The sequence below is a fragment of the Protopterus annectens genome, chromosome 2.part1 (genome assembly GCF_019279795.1).
Source record: "Protopterus annectens isolate FY-2018-M chromosome 2.part1, PAN1.0, whole genome shotgun sequence".
Lineage (NCBI taxonomy): Eukaryota > Metazoa > Chordata > Ceratodontiformes > Protopteridae > Protopterus > Protopterus annectens.
This window is the reverse complement of record NC_056729.1, coordinates 400,307,644-400,324,066: the sequence shown is the minus strand read 5'-3', so window position 1 is coordinate 400,324,066 and position 16,423 is coordinate 400,307,644.

Here is a 16,423-nt window from a genome sequence, read left to right as displayed (position 1 = left end):
GAAAAGTGTATACTTCTGCAAGTTTAGTTTTCAAAATGTTGAATTGTCAGGTTCATATGGTAAAGTTTATTCTAACAAATTGTTAAAGTATGAAGAATGTTCTATTGGCAGTTTCCTTTTGTGAGGAAAATCTGTTTTAAATAACTTTGTTTCTTCCTTAGCACAGATCACTATTCGTTGTTTGTAGTGTGTGTATGACTCTGTTCATATTTCTTTCTGCACTATGGTCACTAGTACTGTTTTAAGGAGGTTCACATGGCTGCATTCTAGGAACCTTCCAGATGATGTTAAAAATGGGGTTTTAAATTCTCCCTTGGATAAAGATTTAGTGTATGGCCTGTCTGCTGTAGGGGTGATCAAAAAGTGCAATGAAAGGGGCAAGCCGATCCAAGGAATCTTTACGATTTTCAGCTCTCATTTTCCAAATTGTCCCAGGGATTTTCTTTCTGCTTTTCCATTTTCAGCAGAAAGCAGAATAAACATTCACAGCAGAATTCAGGTAACAGATGTTTAAGAAGGAATGGCAAGGGAGTTCCAAATAAAAGTCTCTAACCTCCCAAAAATAACTATTCAAAAAACGTTGTAACCAACTCCTTCCCTAACTGTTTTTTTTTTCTTCAAGAAAGTCTTAATCTCCATTATAATCTTTGACAACAGATTGCTTCAAACAAATGAGTTGTAATTAGATACCTCTCAACTGTCCAGATTTTCACAGAATGTCTAGATTTTTGCCTCATATTTTTTTATCTGTTCCTCATAAATTTGTAGTTTTCTGGCAAATCATTGAGGATTGAAGTCACTAAATAATGACAGCCATATGAGTTTCAGACTTTATATCTTTCAGAAAAAGCACCCTAACACAACACATTTTATGCTATCAATTTTCTAAGTTTATAAGAGCTCATCTGAAGTTGGAGTGTCTGGCTGAAGACTTATTGTGCCTGCTTATTTGAACTGTTTTATTCTGAAATTGTTGCACTTTGTTTGCTGTACTATTTTTATTTCTTACTCTGGTGTTTATTGTACTTAGATATTTGGTATGCTCATGTTTTTTATTTTATTATTTATTATTAAATATTGTTATACCTTTCATTGTGGCTGGTATTTTACAGAATACTTTTAACATCTTAAGAGTACTTGTGCTTATTTTAGTGATGCCTTGGCCACGCTGAAAAGCTTTGTTACTTTGGTTACACTCGACCATTTATATTAGTATAGATTTTACTCAGTATAATTGGATACCCTTGTAAGAGCTTTAGAGTTACTGACTGGTGGCAGTGTGATTACCTTATAGTCTGTGCAGATGGGGCACAGCTAGTAAATCTGTGCCAGGCTTTCCCAGGAGTATTTGTGTGTGTGTGTGTGTGTGTGTGTGTGTGTGTGTGTGTGTGTGTGTGTGTGTGTGTGTGTGTGTGTCTGTGTGTGTGTGTGTGTGTGAAAATCTAATACCCAGGTGTGGGTGTGTCAGCTATTTGGAAATGGGACACAGTGCTCTGAAGTGAGTCTTGTTTGGGATCTGGAGAGACAGAGAGTTCAGTCCCAGGTCTGGAGAGTGTTTTCTATGTGCTCTTGGGGGAAATTGTTCTTGATACAGAGATCTGCATCTAAAAATACAGTGTAAATCCATTCCTGTTTTTAGTGGCTGTCTCTTACTGGTGTCAGTGGTGAGGATTGAGGCTCCTTGATTATTGGCCCAGGGTAGCAAGACCATCACAGTTTGCATAACTTGAGCAATAAACCAGGACATCTTTTGTTGGAGAGACTTCCTCTACACCCTAGTGGCAGGAGTGTGCAGTTAGAGCTCATCTGATTAAAGATTGCTGGAACAGGGCTCAGTTTTGAGCTTTTTTACTGGTTAATTTGTTTAAATCAGTTTGCTTTCATTTGCGACATAAGCAGCACTGCATTTGCACATGTATGTGCTTGTTTTAGCAAAGCTCCACAGAGTTTGGTGACCAACTACTGCTCTGCTGTATTTATCTGATCAATCCAAGGCATCTGCTGAACTCTGCAAACTCAAGTAGAATTTTCACTGTATATTGCACTTTTGAACTGCATTCTCACCATATCACTGCTTATTGCAGCTGTTTTATTTTTCTGAAATTGTTGCACTTTGTTTGCTGTAGCATAGACTGCTGAATAGAGTTCTGTTTGTATAACAGGAGCACCAAACCAGGCCATCTTTTGTTGGAGAGGGTTCCCCTGCACCTTACTGGCAGAAGTATGTAATTAGAACTCATTTGATTGAAGGTTGCTGGAACAGGACTCTGTTTTGAGCTTTTTATTGGTTAATTTGTTTAAATTAGTTTGCTCTCATTATCTACATAAGCACCACATTTGCACAGGTTTATGCATTATGCACTGCCAAGCAGTGCTGCGCACTGTTGCCAGCTATAGATGCAAACACTTCTGCCTGCCAATTTTACATTAGTACTTTGCTGGTGCTCCATCAGTGAGTTCTCACGATTGTCCCTCACTGACAGGTGATACATTCAGTGAAGCTCCTGAGGAACCAACACAGATACTACCCACTAACCTTTCTTATTTTTTTGTCCACTTCTCCTGTCCTCTACTTTGTCGGGTCCTTCCTATCCTCTCCCTATTTTCTGACCACATCAACTTACCTAGCATTATGGTGGACAATTTTCCACACTTTCTCCTGCCAGCCTGTTAGATATGGCTTAAGCAGCATTTTACCTTTGCCTAGGATGATACCTCAAAACAAATAAAAAATGACTGACTTCAACAATTGGCTTAGGTTCTGGTATCATTCAAAGGGGATCCAGTATCTGTCAGCCTGGGATGATATGATCCACAGACCTCAATGCTTTTCTAGATACGGTCTTCATCTGTCACCCCTGGGATTTCGGTTACTGGCTAAGGCTCTTGCCACCCCTATAGTGCCTTTTTTAGGCAATGTCAGAAGAACAAAATTCCCAACATAAAAATACCCTCTAAAACAACCTCAAGGCTATGTTGCTAAACACTAGGAGTCTAAACCAGAAACTGCACTCACTAGAAGCAGTTCTCACCTTGAAAGATGCTGACATTTGTGCAGTCACTGAGACCTGGTTTAAGGCTGTGGAGAGCACCCCAGCTGTACCAGGTTACATTCCCTTCCACATGTTCAGATCACAAACTGATAGTGTGAGAACTAAAGGAGGTGGGGTATTAATATTCATTAAGATAAATACACCTCTAGATTGGTTAAACAGCATGATTTCCCTTGAATTACTTCAGGTGCAATTGACTGTAGGTACAATCCCTCTTCAGGACATTGCCAGCTATAGGATCCCTTCCAAGAATCAGGACATCCACTCAGCCTACTTGGATCTACTTGAGTCAAACAAGATACAACCAAACACCCTGGTTTTGGGTGACTTTAATTACCCATCCATTGACTGGGTAAATTATACTTGTCCTAGCTCACTTGCCCAAAGGTTCCTGGACTTTGTTAACACCAGTGCCCTGGACCAACTGGTTGACACACCCACAAGGGGATCAAACATCATGGATCTGGTGCTCACCAACATGGGGGATTACAGCACAACCCCCACTGTGCAGTCATCCCTGGTGAGATCTGACCACCAATCATTCTCGCTAGAAGTAACTATAACACAAGATTTCACCCCCACCCCACCCCTTAGCAACAACTGCACTAAAAATCTTCTCCAAGGCCAATTACAATCTCTTATGTGACAGCATAAATAGCTTTATAGCCCCTCCCCCTGCTAAAGGAACAGACACTATTTTGAGTTATAAACCAATGCTTTATATGAGCACCTGTACAATTGTATTGACTCTGCCATACCTGATAGAACCAAAGCAAGATTTTCAAGAAAAACAAACCTGCCTGGTGGGCAACTGCCATCAATAGGCTGTACAACAGGAGAAAGAAACTGCTGTCTAAAAGTCGGAAGGAATGGTCTCAAAACTGAAAACACACCCTTTTCAACTTAAACAAGCAAATAGACTCCTAGTGAAGTCCTCCAAAGGTAACTATGAATCCAAATTAGCTTACTTAACTAAAGATAACTGCAACACTTTATTTTGTTACATCTGTAATCTCAAAGGTAAGGCCCAGATTTGTGCTGAACTCAATGCGAATGGTACTACATATAAAGAACCTGTGGATATCGCAAACCTGTTGTCTGACAGGTTCAGTGAAAACTTCACTCCTCTGTCCCTGCCACATATACCCCACACCATCCTTAACACCTGTCCCCCACCTAGTATCTACAAGGACCAGGTCTTGAACGCCATCTAAAGGCCAAAAACACAGACCGTATGGGACCAGACAACATCCTGGGCTGTGTTCTACATGGGCTAAGCACAGAAATCAGGAATTAGAATCACCATTGGGCACGGTTTTCAATCACATCCTAAGCACTGCCTTTGTCCCAGTGGAATGGAAAACAGCTACTGTTATCCCTTTGCACAAAGAGGGGTGCATTCATGGACCCTGGGAACTATAGACTCATTAGCTTGACCAGCCTTATCTGCAAGGCCATGGAATGAAACATTATGGACCTTATTAACAAAGATATAGGAAATCTCCAAATGTTCAACCCACTCAGTTTGGCTTTGCCAAGTGGGGATCATGTCTGTTAAACTTGATGGACTTCTTTGAGACAGTCACCAAAGCCCTAGATGAGGGCAGATCTGTTCATACAGCTTACCTAGACTTAGCCAAGGCCTTTGATACAATCCCCCACTCAGGCATCATTGATAAACTCACCAAGATGGGTATCAACCAATATATTGTTAGATGAGTTGCAAACTGGCTCAGTGATAGAACTTATGCAGTCAAAATAGAGGACTCCACCTCCTCCAGCAGACGTGTAGCCAGTGGTGTTTCACAGGGATCAGTTCTGAGACCCCTACTGATCAGAATCTACTTCTCCAAAGTACAGGCTAAAACTAAAGGACTGTGGCTGACAAAGTTTGCTGATGACTGCAAACTGGGAGTGATTATTGAAACCCCTAGTGATATCAACATCCTGCAAGAAGGTCTTACACAGACTAATGACTGATGCCAAAGTCATGGAAGTAAACTTAATGCAATAAATGCATTATCATCCCCTTTGGCAAGGGTAATGCTTATGCAAACTACCGCATCAATTGCAATACCCTAAGCACACAGTCAGTGGTGAGAGATCTAAGCACACAGGTCAACAACAACCTTAATTCAATCACCATGTCTCCACAGTGGTAAGAAGGGCATTTTATATTCCTCATCTCATAAGTAAGGGCATTGCCTCCAGAAAAAAAGAGTTTGACAAAGTTTGCTGTGCTCTTCCCTCATCAGGCCTACAATACAGTACAGCACAACACTGCCTTTGTTATTTTCCTTTCCAAAGACCTGCAGCAAATGGAGAAACCACAAAAGTTCCTTACAAAGAAAATTCAGAGTCTTCAAGATCTGTCTTATGCGGACAGACTGAAGTCATTGGCACTTTACTCTGTGTTGTACAGACTGCTCAGATGTGACCTGTGCCTTGCATACAGAGCAATCTCTGAACCAGCTTTAATGGAAATGCTGCGCATTCACAAGTCAAATGACACAAGGGTCACTCACTCAAAGTACTTTAACCTGGTATGTGACATCAACAGAACTTTCTGGAGAGACAGATTTGTCTCACAGAGGTTGACCCACCTTTGGAACAAGCTTCCTATTCATATTAAACAAAGCCACTTATTGGCCCTATTTAAGTGTAATTTGATGATTGGATGGGTAACCAGGGGTTCCACATGTGTCCCTCTTGGACAGGGGCAATAGGTGCTGATTTTATTGTCTGCTTGAACCAGACACCCTTGGGAACATGGGTCAAATTTGGCTAGATTTGTAAGGGCCCTGGGGCCATTAGCCTAGTAACCTCCTATGATCCTATGATTTAACATTTGTCCTTATTTTTGGGACTTTGCCACCCCCCCCCCCATTAATTTTAGCTTTGTCTAGATTTGTTGATTTGTTGTTCTAAGAGGTTGAGAGGTATGTCCAAATATCATTCTTCAAGGTTACAGATGGCAATGTGAGGAAATTCCTCACTTCTAGAGTGTCATTCCTCTTTCTCTTCTTCGGGATCCAACTCTTGTGCGTCTAGTGTCAAAGAAAATGCCTGGACACCACTTTTTGGATCTTTCTTTCTTAAACTTGTTTGAGATAGTGTCCTAATTCAGAATGATGTCACTTCACAAGCTGTTACCTCTTTTTCCTCGTTCAAGTTTCCTGCTAACACTAGTCTTAAAAGATGTTTATCATCACACCCATATTCATCCAGACTTCAGATGTTTCTTAAAGTTTTATATGTCTGGATCACATTATTAGTTCTCTACATAATCCTTGGACTATCCACCACACCAGGAGTATTCACAAAGTGTCTAGCTCTTGTTACAGCTCTTTGCAGGCTACAGTTTCCACATTTTCCATATTTACAATGGATATAAAAAGTGTACAAACAGCTGTTAAAATGCCAGGTTTGTTGTGATATAAAAATTAGATCACAATAAAGCATTTAAAAACTTTTCCCACCTTTAATGTGACCCATGACCTGTACAATTCAATTGAAAAACAAACACATCTGTTAGTGGAAAAATATACAAAATAAAAAAACGTACAATATGCTGGTTGCATAAGTGTGCACACCCTTAAACTAAAACTTTGTTGAATGCCCACAGACAACCCAGGTGCTATCTTGACAGAATTATATCTCTTAGATCTTTGGATCACTTGTTTAGTTCTTGTGAAGCTAAGAAGAAAGTGTAAAGTGCTCCCTCTGGGCCAGTAATGAAGGAGTCTGAATCCTCACCACTGACACAGGTGAGGGATGTCCACTTCGAATAAAAATAGATACACACAGTACTTCAGATGCAGCTGTCTGCATCAAGCACAATTTCTCTTAAGAACACAAAGAGAATGTACTCTGTCTGGGGTGGGTTCTATCTCTCTCCAGGCTCCCAGTAAGATTTCCCACTGACACATCTGTAGAGTGGAGTCATCAGCTGAGTGTCCAAGCTAAGTCATCCACAATACCCTCTCTGTGAAATCAGCGCTTTATATCCCTGCTCCAAACAGCTGACACAAACACTCTTTGAGATTTGATTTACACACACACACACACACACACACACACACACACACACACGCACACGCACACGCACACACACACACACACACACACACACACACACACACACACACACACACACACACACATACACGCACACACGCACACACGTACACATGCACTCACACACACCTGAGAAAGGCTGGCAGAGAAATATTCACTCTGCTACCCTTTGCCCAGTCTATTAGGTAGTTACTGCCACCAGACACTCCAAAGCCAGCTACTCTAAGGCCTTTACAAGGGTACCCAATAATACTGAGTAAAATTAATATTAATACAAATGGTAGTGTTGACCAAACAAGGCTTTCAGGAGTGACCACAATGTCACCAAATAAATATAAGTACACTCATATATTTAATAATAAATAACAAAAGAACATAAAAATACTAAATACCTATTTACAATTAACACCAGAGTTTCATACACAGGAACTATTAAAAGTAATACAGATAGATAGATTCACACACTTACAAAAAAATAGTACTTAACTAATCTCACTATATTTTCCTGACTGATCTAAACAATTACTCTTCCCTGGTTACTTATTAAAGCAAGGCAAGATGACGTAGGTGAGTGATCCTTCTATGTCAGGTTTCAAAAATAGACTGCACTGAGACTATTGCCTCACCTAGTATTAAAACATCACTTCAGTACTGGCTTACAGAATGACATCACATGCATCTGGTCATATGACTTCAGGTTCCCATACTACCATCCTTAACTATAAACTGAATCAGAATGTCACACATATGTGTATCCTTACACACAGATAAAGCTTTGCTAAAATGTACTACAAAATCTGGAAGCCACAAAACCATTTCAACACTTCTACCCTTCCAGGGTAGTAACCACTCCATTGCCAAGGAGAGCACAGAAGACTTCCTAGTACAGACATTTTGTCTCTGGCTACATTGACAACTGTGAGATACAATTCCAATGGCCCAAACCAGGTAATTTAATTTCAGGATATTTTTCTAAAAGTCAGTTGTGGCTGAGCTTAACCTTTTCTCTTTTCTTGTATCTTCTGTTACAACAATACAGCACCCCCACACTAAAATTTAATACAGTCTCCACAACCTATATACATAAGTTATTCACTAAACTTAAACCTTGCATCCCTTCTGCCGACAAGCTGCCAGCTGAATATCTTCAACTAGCAGCAACTGAACTAGCCTACCCAGTCTCCATCCTAATTAATAGAACTATAACCGAATCCAAAATCCCATCCTGCTGGAAAATCTCCCATATCATTCCCCTCCATAAAGGAGGTAACTCCAACGAACTTTCCAATTTCCGGCCTATTGCCCTTCTATCTCCACTTTCTAAAATTATGGAATGCTGCATACACCATCAACTCTTAGATCATCTCTTGCAAAACAACTTACTCGCAGACTCACAACATGGTTTTAGGCCCCACCACAGTACTTCCACTGCCCTCCTCTCCTTCACTGACGTGATCAACAAAAATTGCAATAACAACCTTTTCTCCTCTGCACTATTCCTGGACCTCTCGAAAGCCTTCGATATGGTCAACCATCAACTTCTCCTATTTACTTTAAAATCCCTCTCACTTGATTCACTCGCACTACAGTGGTTTGACTCTTACTTGACAAATAGAAATCAAGCAGTCCTCTGGGACAGCCATCTATCCTCTCAGCTCCCAGTTACTATTGGCGTCCCACAAGGATCCATCTTAGGTCCCCTCCTTTTCTCAATATTCATAAATAACCTGCCCACTTCCCTCCCAACATCCACTTGTATACAGTATGCTGATGATTCAACTCTCATCTGCTCTGCTCCATCTCCAGAAGAACTCCACTCCTCCACCCAAAAGGTCTTTACTGCAGCAGAAAAATGGCTCCAACAGATCTGTCTCCTCCTTAATCCCAAAAAAAACAAATTACTACTTTTCACCCCAACCCTAAAATCCACCCCAATCTCATTTACCGTTGTGTCCTGTAATGGCACTATCATTGAACCTGACTATTCCACCAAACTACTTGGCGTTACTATAGACAATAAGCTAAGCTTTGACCACCACATCGATCTAACCATCAAGACTGTTAATAAAAAAATAGGTGCCCTCTACAGACTAAAGCCCTTTCTTACTGCCACCTCCCGAGTGTCTCTTGCACAAACTCACCTCATCTCCACACTATTGTATGCCTCTCCATCTTTTATCAACATTTCTAAAGCTAACCTTCATAAACTTAATACAGCCTACCATAGTATTGCCAGGTTTGCCACAGGCTCCCCATTCCATACTCATCATTGTCTCAATCTAAAAAAACTTAACTGGCTAGAACTACAGAACCTAATACTCCTGCAGCAATTAGTCATCACTTTTAAAATCCTACATTACCCCTCCAATACACCCATACTTAATAACCTCATCACCCCTTACAATAATCTCACTACACTTCGCTCAGCCAGCAAGCTTCTAGTAACTACTCTTAATTCTCACAATAAAGCAGGTGACTTCAATGCTTATCTACCTCCCAAATATTAGTGCCCTGACACTATTTCTACTTTTCTACATTGTACATAGTGTATTTTTATTTTTATTACTGACTCTCCATATGTCACTATTTTTCTCTATCCTCTTCTTTCCATGACAGTCTCACTCTAGCAATTAATTTCTTTGTAACTTTGCCTTTCCATTGCTATCTCTTATTCTACTGCCTCTGCATTTTTCTAAACTACATAATTACTGTTCCTTTATCTGCTCTCATGCTTTATACTTTTTGTTAAATTGTTTATTTGTTTAATTGTTTGCTTTTTTGCTTTTTGTGTTTGATTCATTGCTTTGATTTATGGATTTATTGATTGTTTCTTACTGTTTTGATTTATTGATTTATTGATTGTTGTTTACTGTAAGTCAATAGTATGTTAGTGGAGCTTTTCTCTTCGGGCCTCTGCTGAAAATGGACATGTATCCAGCCAGACTAGCCCGGTTAACAAATGTAAAATAAATAAATAAAAAATAAATCAAATAAATAAATAATAAATAAATAAACATATCCACTTAATCAGTTACAATAGTACAGACTGACACACATGCACACTTTTCTTCTGTCCAGCAAGACACACTGTTGGTAATTACAAACACAAGCAGTCCTACAAATACACTTTTCAATATAAGCATCCGTACAAATCAGCTTGATATACAAATGACAAAGAATTCTTTACAAAACTCCAGCTAGCTATGCTGGCATATGTTACACAACCACTGGGCTTACTTCTCCTGTCATAGCTGGCAATATCTCATATCACCACATCTCCCCCTTTGAAGACTCTGTCTAGTTTTTCAAGTGACCCTTGAGAAATGTTGCTTGAGAGAAATGGGCCTTTCTGGGAATACATTAACCCATGGCCTGTCTTGAGAACCCATCTAAATTGGCATTACTGACCCTACTACAGTGCTGCACTGTCGTGTCATATGCCTGCAACTCCAGGCTCCACCTTAATAATTTTGTATTTTGCTGGCTGTCTCGATGTAGCCATAGATCCAGCTCAGACTCCTCCTCCCACCTACATTGCACCAGGGCTTCCCTATCATGGTAAGGATTCCTCAAGTTAACATGGTACAATGTGTGCCACTGTCTCCTGCCTAGCAGTTCTACCATGTAGTTAACATCACTGACCTTCCTTATTACTTTGAAGGGTCCCTCCCTAGCTGCCTCCAGCTTATTATGTCTGACAGTAATGAGAGCCATAGCCTGCTGTCCCACAGCATACTCTCAGGCTTGAACATTCCTGTCATACCAGACCTTTTTCTGTTGTTGGACTCTTACCAGGATCTCCTGGGCCAAGCCCATGAGCTTCCTAAGCCTTGTATTGAGGTTTAAGATATATGCCACAGCAGACTTCTTGTGGGATTCACACTCACCCTCCCACTCATTAGTAATCACATCTAAAGACCCCCTCACCCTACGCCCATACAATACCTCAAAGGTTGAAAACCTATGGATTCCTGGGGTACCTCGCTGTATTCTAACAGCAGATGGAACAAATATTTGTCCCACTCTCTTATACTGATCTGCAAATGCCTGTAGCACGGGCTTTAATGTAGAGTTTAACCTCTTCACAAGACCACAAGTCTGGGGGTGGTAGGGGTGGTCTTTAGGTGCTTCACCCCACAGCACTCCCACAGACAAGCTAGCAGGTCTGACATGAAATTGGCACCTCTGTCAGTCAGTATTTCTCTTGGGAAAACTACCCTGCTGAAGATCTCTAACAAACCATTTGCCACCTTCAATGCCATGATGCAAGACAGAGCCCTCGCCTCAGGGTATCCAGTAGCATAATCTACTACCAATAGGATATATGTCTACCCTGTGAAACTTTGGGTATTCAGAGGCAGCACAATACCCTCTGAAATGGCTCCTCAATCACAGGCAAAAGCATCAAAGGAGCACTGACCTTTTCTTCTGCCTTGCCTACTTTTTGACACTATTCACAGATCCTGCAGTACTCTGTTATATCCCTTGCAATCCCAGGCCAATAAAAGTTCTGCATAATACGTCTCTTGGAATGCTTGATGCCCATATGACCTGCAAAATAAATGTCACGGGCTATAGCTTGAAGTGTCAGACAGTATGCTCTAGGCACTACCAACTGCTGCCCTCCCTCAGAGGTCCACTCTCTGCACAATAACTCTTTGTTCCAATGTACAGACTCTCCTTTTCCTTGACAAACATCTGCCTCCTTAGCAATCTCCCTCAAGCCTCGTAATGTAGGTTCTGATAGCTGAGCCTCTCTCAACTCTCTTTTTGACCCTTCCTAGTTTCCTTTTCATAGGAAGCTGGGTATCTTTTGACAGTGGTGCCTCACTGTCAGTCTGGGTACTATCATGCATCTCTGCCCCTTGCAGTCACTCTATCCAAGGGAACATCAGTACCTACCAGCAACACTGTGGCTCACCTTCAGGCTCATTGCCACAGGGCAACTCCTTCCCTGAAATAGCTACCTCACTTGCCCTGGCTTCAGGTGTGGAGTCTGTCTGGGTCTCCCACAGGCTACCAGACCTACATGCCTTTCTCCAAACCTGACTATGTATAACTGCATGCATACAAGGTACTGCATTACCATAATAATTCCTTATCAAGACATTTGCAGGGATATCCTCAAACACACCTACTTGCTTGCTTACTTTTCCACCCTCCAAGTGAAGGTGAACCCTGACCAAAGGCATTTTGAATGGGGTCCCTGCTAAAGCTCTGACTAAAGTGGACTGCTGCTCCTCTTTAAACACCACAGGCTTAATGGTGGTTATGTCAGAGGCTGTGTCTCTCTTGGCAGTGGCCTGTTTTCCATCCACTAAGATAGGATATAAACTCTGGCGATAGTTTGGTAACCCTGTTTTCTCCAGACAACTTACCACTGTCGTACTGTTATTCCCACTTGCTGTCTCCCCCACCTTTTCTTCCCCAACTTGCTTCTGTGGACATCTATGTGATGCATGTCCCCATCAGTTACATTTAAAACATCTAACCCTTGATCCTGGCTGTGCACTTGAACTAGTGGCTTCCCCTGTTACTTGTGGACTCTGTTGGGGTGGTTTAGACTGCCCACCATGGGTTCCCTTATATCCGTGTCCAGCACTAAGTATCCCCTTCTTGCAATGATGCCCTGATTGCTAAGTAGAGATCTCCTTTTTCCCCAACTCATCTGCAGGGTTACACTCCCGGTCTGCCAACCAGATTGTCATGTCCTCAGGCAAGCTGCTAAGGGCTTATTCCTCACCAAAAGGTCTGCCAGCCATTCAGAAGTGGTGACCTGACACCAACACACCCACCTATGAAAATAAGTGCTTAACTCAGCAATATAATCACATACACTTTCATCTGCCTTGTATCTGTGCTCATGAAACCTTTTTCTGTAAGCTTCAGGTGTTAACTTAAAGCATTCTGATAAACACTGTTTTACTTTATCGTCATTTAAACAATCAGTATCAGATAATTTAGGAACAGCAGTTACAGCTTTACCATGGAGTAAGGGATTCAGGAATCATTCCCAGAGCCCTTAGCCAACATTATACTAGTTACATACTCTTTCAAATATATGACTAAAACTATCAAAATTATCACCCTCTTTCTAATAGTTAGCTGGGGCTGAGCTTAACCTTTTCTCTTCCAGTATCCTCTGTTACAACATAGTCACTTAATCAGCTACAATAGTACAGTCTGATAGACATGTACATTTCTCTTCTGTCCAGCAGGACACACCATCGATACATTCCCAACACAAGCAGTCATACAAATACATTTTTCAGCACAACCATCCATACAAATCAGCTCGACATTCAAATGACATACAATTCTTTACAAAACCCCAGCTAGCTATGTTGGCATATGTTACACATCCATTGCCTTACTTCTTCTGGCATAGCTGGCAATGCCTCACATCATCACAGAAAGGACAACCTCCATCAGACTATTTCCAAGTGATTGTCTAAGCAAGATACCTTTTACTTTACCCACCATACCAAATCTATTTCAAGTAGGCTCATGGCTCTCTCTACCAGGGTCTTGACTTCATCTATGGCTTTTTGGAAAGGATCAGATTCTAGAAATATTCTATTAGCTGCTATTTGGTCCTCTGTACATAGTTTTCCAAAGCAGTATAATCTTGATTCCTTCTGTAGACTGCTGTAGACAAGCTTTGCTAGGGCTAGTCTCCAGCTTCCAAATGTGATTAGCTATGGTAATCTATCCATATAGCTGAGGGTACTGCAGTAGTGATCAATATGATGAACACAGTATAGTTGTGTAAGTTAACATTACCATAACAGCAGATATTTGAACAGCAATAGCCTCTCTCTCTCCCTCCATCCCCCTTCTTTTTTGGTGTGTTTTTTTATGACAGTATGGACATTTTTTTTTTGTTGTACCTAGCATAGTCCTCTCAGGGCAAAGCCTTCCATCTTTCTGCTTGCAGGAAAGCTTTGAAGGGCTCTATGTCCAAACTTGTCTCTTAGTCAGCTCAGTTTAACAGTTTGAGCACATGGAAGGTGCTCTGAAGTTTTGGAAGCTGGCTGTCTGTTATATGCTTGGCAGGATATAACCCATATAGCTAAAGCTACTGCAGCATGGATCATTCAAACATCTACTGTTATGGTAAGTTACTTACACAACTGTACTTTCTCTTGCTTCAGTGTCTGAACTGGTTTGTACATTCTATTCTTACACTTTCTGTGATAGCGCTGAACATTCCATGACTCAGCCTTTTACAACCGTGCATGCAATATGATACATGTGACAACCTGTGGTGAGAGACCTGGGTACTCAGGTTGATAACAATCTCACATTAGACCATCATGTAGCAGCAGTAGTCAGAAAAGACTTTTACTTGGAATATCTCATAAGTAAAGGGATTGTATCCAGAAAAAAGGAGGTTATTACCTCTCAATACTCCTCCCTCATTAGACCAGTAAATGAGTATAATGCCCCATTTGGTATGTACCACTCCAAACATCTGCACCAACTGGAAATGCCACAGAAATACCTCACAAAGAGGATCCATGGCCTCAGACACTTGTCCTATGTGGACAGGCTCAAATCACTATCATTCTACTTGGTATCATAGAGATTGCTCAGAGGTGATCTGTGTCTTGCCTACAAGGCAATGTCAGACCCTGCCTTACTGGAGATGCTCCATATCCATAAGTCTAACTCCTCACGCATTACCCACTCAAAAGGCCTGAATCTAATATGTGACATCAACAAAACCTGCTGGAGAGACAGGTTTGTCTCCCAGAGGCTGCCCCGTCTCTGGAATAGACTTCCCATACACGTCAAACAGAGTACCTCACTGTCCGTCTTCAAGCGTAACCTTGATGAATGGATGCGAAACCAGAAATTTGTCGCAGGGGCTCCCCCTGTGTCCCTCACTGACAGGAGTGACAGGTGCTGACTGAGGTTTCTTTTTGGGGATAAACTTTTGGCTAGGCTTGTAAGGGCCCCAGTGCCATTAGCCTAGTAACTTCCTATGATCCTATGATCCTACATGTGTCAGACTACATGTGATACTGCTTAACATACACAGTCAACTGCCTGAAACAGTGATAACTCCTTTGTGTATACCCCTACTAAGTTACCATAATAGCAATTAAAACTTAATTTTTTTTATCACAATAGTCAGTACCCTGACTCTGCATTATTTGTCAGAATGTTGATACTAATCCATTCCTACCCTAGATTTCATTCATATTTGTGTGAAATGTAATGGAAGAATGACACTGGTATTGCTTTTAAAAAATCTAAGTGATTAGATATTTAGTTTGGATAATGGCATTCACCTGCAAAACTGCAAAACTTTCATATACGAGTTAAGTTTGCAATGTGACTGTAAAGTACCAGTAAATCTGCCTCTTAACATAAATTCTGTAGCTGAAACATCAACAGACAGGATGACATTAATGCAGAATAAGATGTTGCTGAAGGACATCCTGAAATTGAAGCTTTATGGGAAGATATCGTTCTACTGCAGTTATTAAATCTGCTTTGAAGCACAGAAAATGTTCATTTCAATCATGAATTAGAATGCAGGACAGGTATATTCCTAGATTTGATTAAAATTCTGTCTCTTGGATTAAGTCACCTTTTTGACCTTTCATGCATTGAACAGAGCAACAAATTAAGTTCTTATGAAATGAAGACAGCATGTTTTTTTTTTCAGAACAATAATATAGTGAGTGCAGACACAACCAAACTCTGACCTAATGCATATACCTTGGTTTCTGTAAAAATTATATTTAGTAACATGAAAAGCATTATGGAAATATAGAAAGGAAGCACCGCTCAAAAGGAGATTTATTACCGATAAACGGAAACAAAAGGGATTTTACTAAATCTGGTTCAAAGTAAGACTTCAATTAAAAAGCAACATACCAATAAGCAATTAACAGGCATTTATCTTTGTATGGTTATAGCTAAATGAATGTGGATTACCATACAGATAAGGCATAAGGACCATACTGTAGTAGCAGATGCAACAGTAAAAAATACTGAATTACTTACAACTACAGGAACCCGGACATCTGCATTTTTATATAAAGTATAGAGTTTAATGCCCCCTTGGTACACAGGAATACAACCCTTATTGTACACCAGGTGACCCATGTTTGACTAGTAGCAAAGTCACTGCAGGGACTGGGTGGGGGAGGATGGAAGTGAACTGCTAACACCAGCTCTCCCATTCTGGGGGGAAAGGAGGGAATCAGCTTGACACTCTGCATTGCAACACCTATAATAATGCAAGTGTGTCATCACAACATGACAACACTAGTGTGTCT